At 38.4% G+C, this 9,959-nt stretch overlaps 1 pseudogene; it reads left to right on the top strand.

The window, feature by feature from the left end:
- Positions 1-7,409: 7,409 nt before the first annotated feature.
- LOC114498796 lies at positions 7,410-9,024 on the top strand (annotated as a pseudogene).
- Positions 9,025-9,959: the final 935 nt, after the last annotated feature.

Here is a 9,959-nt window from a genome sequence, read left to right as displayed (position 1 = left end):
AATATTTTATTCCATTCTGAGGATGTGTTTTTACTCTGTTGATTATGTCTTTGATGCACAGAAGTTTTTTAACTTTGGTGTAGTCCAATTTATCTACTTTTTTCTTTTGTCACATGTGCTTTTAGTGTTATATTCAAGAAATCATTGCCAAATCCAATGCTGTGAAGATTTCCCCTATGTTTTCTAGTTTCTTTATAGTTTTAGCTCTTAGGTTTAGGTCTTTGATCAGCTTTTTATTCATTTTTGTATATGGTGTATGGTAAAAGTCCATTTTTTTTTTTTTTTTTGCATGTAGATACCTAGTTTTCCTAAAAACATTTATTGAAAAGGCTGATCATTTCCCATTGAATGGTCTTGCTATCCTTGAAGAAAATTATTTGGCTGTGTAAGTGAGGATTTATTTCTGGCTTTCTATTATATTTCATTGGTTTATATGTCCATCTTAAGCTAGTTTTGAAATCAGTAAGTATGAGACCTTTGGCTTTGGTCATCTCTTTTCAAGATTGTTTTGGTTATTCAGAGTTCCTTGAGATTTGGCATGAATTTTAGAGTGGATTTTTCTATTTCTACAAAAAATGCTGTTTGGAGTTTGATAAAGATTGAATTAAACCTATAGCTTGCTTTGGGTAACTTTAACATCTTAATAATATTAGATCTTCCAGTCCATGAACACAGGTTGTCTTTCCATTTACTTCTGTCTTCTTTAATTTTTTCAGCATTGTTTTATAACTTTCAGAGTACAAGTCTTGCCTGCATAATTAAGTTTATTCCTAGGTATTTTATTCTTTTTAGTGCAATTATAAATGGAATTGTTTCCTTTTTGCATTGTTCATTGTTAGTGTATAGAGCTAACAAAAATCAGTACAACTGAATTTTGTATGCTGATTTTATATCCTGAAAGTTTGCTGGATTTGTTTATTAGTTGTGACAGTTTTTATTTTTGTGAAATTGTTTGAGTTTTCTACATATAAGATTGTATAAGGTAATGTTGTCTGCAAACAGAGATTATTTTTCTTCTTCCTTTTCAATGTGGATGATGTCTTTTTTTTTTTTTTTTGCTTTATTTCTCTGGTTAGAACTTTGATTACAGCACTGAATAGAAGTTGTGAAAGTGTTCATCCTTGTTACTGATAAAAGAAATTATTACATGCCCTGGCTGGTGTGGCTCAGTTGGTAGGAGTGTTATTCTGTAAACTGAAAGGTCATGGGTTTGATTCTCTGTCAGGGCACATGCCTATGTTGTGGATTTGGTTCCTTGTTGGGGCATAGACAAGAAGCAATTGATTGATATTTCTCTTTCACACTGATATTTCTTGCCCTCTCTCTCTCCTTTCCTTCCTCTTTCTCTAAAATCAATAATCATGTCCTTGGGTGCAGATGAAAAAATTATCCTGTATAAAAGGGAATAGGAATGGATAGCAAACTGATTTCAAAGGAAAAGTTTGAAGGTGGTAAAAAGTTAGTAGAATTTTTGTAGGGATATTCTCAGGCTCTTGGGTTACTTTTCACTTTCAGTGTGCTCCAGCTACACATCACATTCTAGGACACAATCACATGTGATCTAGGCCACTATTGCATTCAACACATATTCATGGATGAATAAATATTAATATAGGCACTGAAGATTTAATGAATAAGATGCAGGGCCCTTGCTTTCATAGAGCCTGAAGTCTAGTTTGGATGTATGTGTATTTGTGTGGGGGAAGGATCCACAACAATACAATTAAATAAACAATAAGGAAAAATATGAAAGTGTTAAGTTCTATAAAGAACATACAAAATGACTGTTGGATAGACAGTGACTAGGGATGGTTAGGGACATCATATTTAAAGAGGTGACACTTAAGCTGTGGTGTAAATGAGGGGAAGGACCCAGCCATGTGCAGACCTGGGAGCAGTGTTCTAGAGAGACAAACCACCAGTGCACAAGTACATGGCAAAAACAAGTTTGTCTTGCTCACTATTTTTTTCACTGTTTGTGTCTCCAGCATTTAATTTGGTGTCTTACTCTTATAGGCACTCAAGAGATGTTTATTTAATAAGTGGGAATGGGTATATAAAAGCATCCTGAAATGAGATGAAATGTGCCTACTTTGTTACTTCATAGACTCTTGGAAAACCTGAGGTAACAGATAAGCTTCCTCAGTTCTCCTTCATTTTATTTTTCTGCATCCAAACTACAAAATTGCACTGGGTATTGGAAATAAGGTGTATGCTGGGACTATGACATTCACTTAATATTTTTTCTCACTTTATCTGAATTTAGCTTTTATTTAACCAATTAAACAAAAAAGAATTCAGCACCTGATGTCAAGAACTCTGAAATACAATCCTTTTCCTTTCAGAACATGAAGATTGTTGGGGATAGAGATATTGTGCAAATTATTATACAATTATTTTTAATTATAATCATTAAGTACTATTAAGTGAAAGAACAGTGTGTTGTGGAGCATGTAACAAGAGACTTGAGGTAGTCCAGAAATCTAGAAAATGTTTACTTGAAGAAGTGACATTTAAATTGAGACCTAGAAAATATAATGATTGAATTAAATAAATTGAATGCAACTACCTTCGTGGCTTTGAAATCCTGTGAACATATTCCTACTTTAAACACTATTTAAATTCTTATTGTGATATCAAGGCACAAGGGTGAGTTATAGTTTTATGGATTGAAAACAACTTCTACCACAGATGACTGTTGTTACACAAGAGGCCTACAAGGGACCAGCCCAGATGACCCAATACTGTTTTCTACAAGAATATAGATAAGGGGGACTTCCGGCGAAGATGGCGGTAGACACACTATGCCTCCTCACACAACCAAAATAAGGACAACAACAATTTAGAAACAAAATAACAACCAGAACTGACAGAAAATTGACAACCCCTGACAACCACGGAGTTAAAATAGACACATTCATCCAGAGTAGTAGAAGGGTCAGAGTAGGACCACCAGGGGAAGAGGGGTCGCAGCAAAAAAAGCAGTGGCACTGGGCACGCAAGGCAGCAGCTGACAGACCCTGGGCATGCAAGATGGCAATGGACAGACCCAGAGAGGCGGCAATTGTGAAGCAGGGCACAGCATGCAAGGCAGCTGGTTGACTGGGTAGTCCCACATTCATGTGAGCACATAAACCAGGCAAAACTGGGGAATGAGACAGACAGCACAATCCAGGGCTCCAGTGCAGGGAAATACAGCCTCAAAACACCAATTGAAAATACCTGTGGGGGTTGAGGTGCCAGAAGAGACTTCCCGCCTCATAGCAGAGTTCATTGAAGAGAGCCACAGGGTCCTAGAATGTACATAAGCCCACCCACATGGGAATCAGCACGAGAAAGGTCCAGTTTGCTTGGGGGAAGCAGCAGAAGGGACTGAAATATGACAGAGAACAGAGCAAGTGCCATTGTTCTCTCTCAGACCCTACCCCCACATACAGTGTCACAACCCAACAACTGGGTTGCCCCACCCTGGTGAACACCTAAGGCTCCACCCCTCATATGTAACAGGCATAACAAGACAAAAAAAAAAATGGCCCAAATGGAAGAACAGATCAAAGTTCCAGAGCAAATACAACTAAGTGATGAAGAGACAGGCAACCTATCAGATGCACAGTTCAAAGCACTGGTGATCAGAATGCTCACAGAATTGTTGAATATGGTTGCAAATTAGATGAAAACATGAAGAATACATTAAGTGAAATGAAGGAAAATGAACAGGGAACCAATAGTGATGGGAAGGAAATGGGGACTCAAATCAATGGAGAGGACTAGAAGGAAGAAAGAAATAAGCAGAAAAGAATGAAAAAACAAGAATTCAAAAAAATGAGGAGAGGCTAAGGAACATCCAGGACATCTTTAAATGCTCCAACATCCAAATTATAGGGGTACCAAAAGGGGAAGAGAAAGAGTAGCAAGTGGAAAAGTTATTTGAACAAGTAATAAAGGAGAACTTCCCCAATCTGGCAAAGGAAATAGACTTCCAGGAAGTCTAGCAAGCTCAGAGAGTCCCAAAGAAGTTGGACCCAAGGAAGCACACACCAAGGTACATCATAATTATATTACCCAAGATCAAAGATAAGGAGAGAATCTTAAAAGCAGCAAGAGATAAGGGGACAGTCACCTAAAAAGGAGTTCCCATCAGACTGTCAGCTGATTTCTCAAAAGAGATCTTGCAGACAAGAAGGGGCTGGAAAGAAGTATTCCAAGTCATGAAAGGCAAGGACCTACATCCAAGATTGCTCTATCCAGCAAAGCTATCATTTAGAATGGAAGAGCAGATAAAGTGCTTCACAGATAAGGTCAAGTTAAAGGACTTCATCATTATCAAGCCCTTATTATGTGAAATGTTAGAGGAATTTATTTAAGAAAAAGAAGATAAAAAACATATATAGTAAAATGATAGCAAACTCACAATTATTAACAACCACACCTAAAACAAAAACAAAGGCAAACTAAGAAAACAACTAGAACAGGAACAGAACCACAGAAAGGGAGATCACCTGGAGGGTTAGCAACAGGGGAATGGGAGGAGGAGAGAGGGGGAAAAGGTACAGAGAATAAGTAGCATAATTGGTAGGTAGAAAATAGACAGGGGAAGGCAAGAATAGTATGGGAAATGTAGAAGCTAAAGAACTTATGACACATGGACATGAACTAAAGAGGGGGAATGTGGGGGAGAGGTTGTGCAGGGTGGAGGGGAATAAAGGGGAGAAATGGGACAACTGTAATAGCATAATCAATAAAATATATTTTTTAAAAAAGAATGTGGATGCGGTGGCAATGTCTCTATAGGTCTTCCTATAGGTGTTCCACCCCTTTTTGTAACTTCTTGTGCACTCATTCTTGTCACCCTGCTTTGCCTCCTGGGTTAATCTGCTAACACATGTCCAGTCTGAATATTAAAGGGATGAGTGAGGACAAGTGCACAGTATTTGCGATGGAGACAAACCTGATTTTGAATTTAAAGAAATAGATTAAGATAATTCTAACATATAAGCTATTTCTAGGTATTTGGTGAAGATTCAAACAGCTGTAGAATATGCCATTTTTTTCTGGGTTATCTTCTTTCTTTGTGGCCCAGTCACACTTAAACTTCTCACCTTCACACTAAATGGAGACCATTAAATTTTTCATCCACAGAGATTACTCTTCAAGTTCTGTTCTCCTCTAAATCCCAGACAATGCAACTTTGAGGGCCTGTCCAGCAATTGTAGTGGATTATATATTCCTTGGAATTTTATTATAAAATCTTGGAAGAATAAACCATCTTAATACAGTTATTCACATTTTTTTTTTACCTTTCTTTCAATTTACTGACTAATCAGTGACTGAAAAAGCCCATACAGAAACCTCATTGCCTCTTTAGGGCAAGTGACTCATTTCATTTGTTGGCTATTCATACAGATGGCCAACATCTATCTCCCTATAATGACTTCTCAGTTGCTCTTATTTGTTTTCTGTACTCTGCTCAAACAGGTATAGAACTGGAATTTCAGCCTATTTCATGTATGGCCTTTAAACACTGAAAGCTTCCCTTCCTTGACATAGTGATGCATAAAACAAACAGCCCAACTACACAAGCTGTGCAAATAGTAACTGACTGGTAAGTTAGAAAAAAATCAATGAAAAGAAACAAAAGAAAAATATAAAAACAAAAATACCACAAAACCAAAATACTGAAATAGGGTATATGGCAGAACAGCTGCAATTGATAAAAGTGACAGAAACTGTCAAGAAGAAGGACAACCACCTCCACCAGGTTTATAACTAAAATTTGCAGAGAGCAGCCGATCCCACATGGTGCCTAATTTCACCTAACAGTAACCCTTGGTTTCAATATACACTCATTGTATACATTAGCATAGTAAACCACACACCTCGTGCCACCATGATCAGAAATGGAAAGCCCATATAAGGACACAGTGTGGCCCCTGGAGCTCCTCTGAGAGATCTCCACACCCTTCCCAGGGAAAATCCTTAACATTCCTCCCCTTAATGAAAACCCTATCCTCTGATTAAATGAATCTCAATAAAGGAAGCAAATTCCACTAAAGAGGGGATGCTCTGTTTATGGAGTAGCCAGCCCGTTCTCTGTCTCACTGCTACACTAATAAACTCCCTTTACTTTAAAGCTGGCTCTTGTTTGAATTCTTTCCTGTGTGAAGCCAAGAACCTACAGAATACCCAGACCCCAGGACCCTCAGAATGCCTACATCAATAACACCTTGAAATCACCACAAAAAAATGTGCTTATTCCACTGCAAATATTTCAGCAGGAACTATTTCCCACACAAGGAAAATGTTGAGGAACCCTGCATTTAATCTCCAGAGCAGACCAAAACCATGCATGGTGAGTGCCAAGCACAGTGATTAATGGAGAGAAAGAAAAGTCATATGTGGGTAGTAATTATGCTGAATTTGTTGTTTTTCTTGGACCAGTGGTACAAGAAGAAGGTGAGATGCACTTCATAGGAGAGACAACTGGGGCACGTGTCTTTTTGAAAGCAGAAAGATTCTCTCTTACATCAGTAGGAGTGAAAGCATATGCTTGGAGAGAAATAATGAGCTGTGCTAAATATAGAACATTCTATGCAAATGCTTGTACTTAAAATTGGCTGTTTACTGAATGTACATGAATTATAACCATTAAAACAAAAAAAGTATGGAAATACAGATAATGGATGCCTTTATAGTAAAGGTATTTCAAAAAGGTTATTTTTTTCCTTTCATTTTCTTTGAGCGATGTAGCTCCTTAGAACTAGAGGGGAAATATTTGCATTAAGTTGTCAGTTTTTAAAAGTAAACTCTAACCCATACAGTTGGTTTCAGGATGATGTAATAACTAGTTTTTACTAAAGCAACTTTAGGCTAATATTTTTGCATCATTCCATTTAACCCTCAGCTCCATGTGGTAATAGAATACTTTCCTCATTTTATAGATGTGGAAACTAAAGCTTTATGACACAGGTAGTAAACACAAGGCCCACTGGCCGAATCTAGCCCTCCACCTTATTTTATCTGGCCTGGCACCTTGTTTCTACTCAGTGGCAGCACCAAGCTCTTGCTTAACAGTTAATGAGTAGTTACATTTATACGGTCCTAAAATTACATTCAGCCCTTTGAAGGCAACCACGAGGCTGATGTGGCCCCTGGTGAAAATGAGTTTGACACCCCTGCTTTATGAGGTTAAACAAATTGCTCAAGTTTGCACAACCAGCATGGAACCAGACTTTGAACTAGGTTAAGTGACTCAGAATTTAGGCATGGGATATTCTTTCCCACATCCAGTTGTTGGATGAATAAGGGGAACCAGGAGGGAGGAAAGCAAGATGAAGTGATCGTCACTGTATCTCTCCTAAAAGTGATCTTGGATCTGAATAAATTGGCATTTAAGATGAGGCTTGAAGGACAGATAGAAGTTAGATTTAAAAATCAGTTAGTGTCAGGGCAGGGCACTTGCATGCAGGTGCTGCCAGGTGCTCCACCCTCCTGTTCTACCACCACTGCTATTAAGTGTTTTGCTGTGTGGAGGTGACTGGCCTGCACTCTCTTTCCTCCTTTCTCCATGTCTCCTACTGTCAGTAGGACCCATCTGCCACTGCCTCTGGGACCCTGTGCCCACACCACTTTGAGCACGATATCTCCCAAAAAGGGAGGTGATAGAATTAAACCACCTCCAATCATTGGAAGATTTGGAACCTCCTTTTATTGTTGGATTGCCAAATGTTGGGAAATATACCTTCTTCAATGTGTGAACCAACAGTCAGTCTTCAGCAGAAAACTTCCCATTCTGTACTATTGATCCTAATGACAGCAGAGTACCTGTGCCAGATGAAAGGTTTGATTTTCTTTGCCAGTACCATAAACCAGCAGGCATAACTCCTGTCTTTCTAAATGTAGTGGATATTGCTGGTCTTGTAAAAGGGGCTTGTAAAATGGCCAGGGCCTGGGAAATGCCTTTTTACTCACATTAGTGCCTGTGATGGAATCTTTCATCTAACATGCACTTTTGAAGATGATGTCATGCATGTTGAAGGATGTGTAGCTCCTATTTGAGATGTAGAAATAATACACGAAGGGCTTCAGCTTAAAGGTGAGGAAATGATTGGCCTATTATAGATAAATTAGAAAAAGTGGCTTTGAGAGGAAGAGATAAAAAAACTAAAACCTGAATTTGATATAACATGCAAAGTCAAATCCTGGGTTATAGATCAAAAGAACCTGTTTGCTTCTATCAAGATAGGAATGACAAAGAGGTTGAAGTGCTGAATAAACAAACACTTCTGACTTTAAAAAAAATAGTATACTTGATTAATCCTTCTGACAAAAGCTACATTAGAAGGAAAAACAGCCCTGGCTGGTGTAGGTCAGTGGATTGAGCACCGGCCTGTGAACCACAGAGCCACTGGTTCAATTCCCAGTCAGGACACATGCCTGGATTGCTGGGCAGGTCCCCAGCTTGGGACGCATGACAGGCAACCACACATTGATGTTTCTCTCCCTCTCTTTCTCCCTTCCTCTCTCTCTAAAAATAAATAAATAAAATCTTTTAAAAAAGAAGGGAAAAAAAAGTTGATAAAAATTAGTGAATGGGTGGACAGGTATGACCCAGGTGTCTTGGTTATTCCTTTCAGTGGGGTGTTGGAATGCTAGTTGCAAGAATTGAGTGCTGAGGAGAGACAGAAGTATCTGAAAAAGAACACAACACAAAGTACTTTGTCAAACATCATTAATGCTGGGTGTGCAACTCTCCAACCAGAATGCTTTTTTACTGCAGGCCCAGATGAAGTGTGTCCTGTACTCAGGAAAAGCATGGAGGCTTGTCAAGCTGCAGAAAAATTCACACAGATTTTGAAAAATGATTCATTATGGCTGAAGTAATGAAATATGAAGATTTTCAAGAAGTTTCTGAAAATATGGTCAAGGCTGCTTGAAAGTACAGGCAAGGCAGAAATAGATATTGCTGAAAATGAAGATATTATCTTCTTCAAATTTAATACATCCCAGCAATAGAAGAAAAAATAAATTTTAGTTATTACTCAAATAAATGTACAATTTCCAAAAGGCATATGATTTTTTAAAATTAAAACTTCTGAAAGGTAAAGGGACAAAGTTAGGAGTATAGGAGTCTTCTACAAACAGAATTTTTATATTTGTTTTAAAGTTAAAATACTGTGTACCTTCAGTAAAATTCAAAATCTCTAATATAAACACATTTGCTTTTTTCATGACTAAGACCTTATTCCAAATTGTAGAAGCTTTCAGGAACCATATTACTCTCATGATACTTCAGTAATCTCTGTCACATTTGACAGTGAGGCAGTATGGCTTTCTCATTTTTGAAACTACAGATAATCCATGTTTTATTGTACTTCAGATATCTACACTCAATAAAACATTGTAAAGCCAGTCAATCAGGTGGTGGTGGGGGCTAGCAGGCAGGAAAAGTCAGTCTAGTCAGAGGGAATGGTATGTGCAAAAGCATGGAGAAAAGGAGTATATGAAGCACTGCGATACATCATATAGGTGGAGCACCGTGAGGATCAGGGTAGAGAGGAGTGATGTGACAAACTGTGCTTTCTGAAGACAACTGCAACAATAGCTCCTGTCCTACATGATCTTTTAGAGGCTAGCCACCATCCCCTATCACCAGGTAGAGTCAAATCCTCTCTTTTTACATATCAGTGGGCTTGTGACTTGCTAGTCACAAATATAAAGTGATGGAAGTGACACTGAGTGCTTTCTGTGGCTAGGTCATAAAAGGCAGCATGGCTCTGTATTATTGGCTGGGATGTCCACCTTTGGAGCCCAGAGCTACCATTTGAGAAGTCCAACAACCCTGAAGTTGCCATTCTACGGGGAAGTCTAGGGCCCATGGAGAAGCCATTGTAGGTGTTCTGGTTGACAGTCCTAGATGAGGTCCCAGTCAACATGCATGTAATGTATCACAGACATCAACC

This window comes from Phyllostomus discolor, chromosome 6 (assembly GCF_004126475.2).
Source record: "Phyllostomus discolor isolate MPI-MPIP mPhyDis1 chromosome 6, mPhyDis1.pri.v3, whole genome shotgun sequence".
In the NCBI taxonomy this organism is placed as follows: Eukaryota; Metazoa; Chordata; class Mammalia; order Chiroptera; family Phyllostomidae; genus Phyllostomus; species Phyllostomus discolor.
This window is presented reverse-complemented; position numbering and strand designations above follow the sequence as displayed.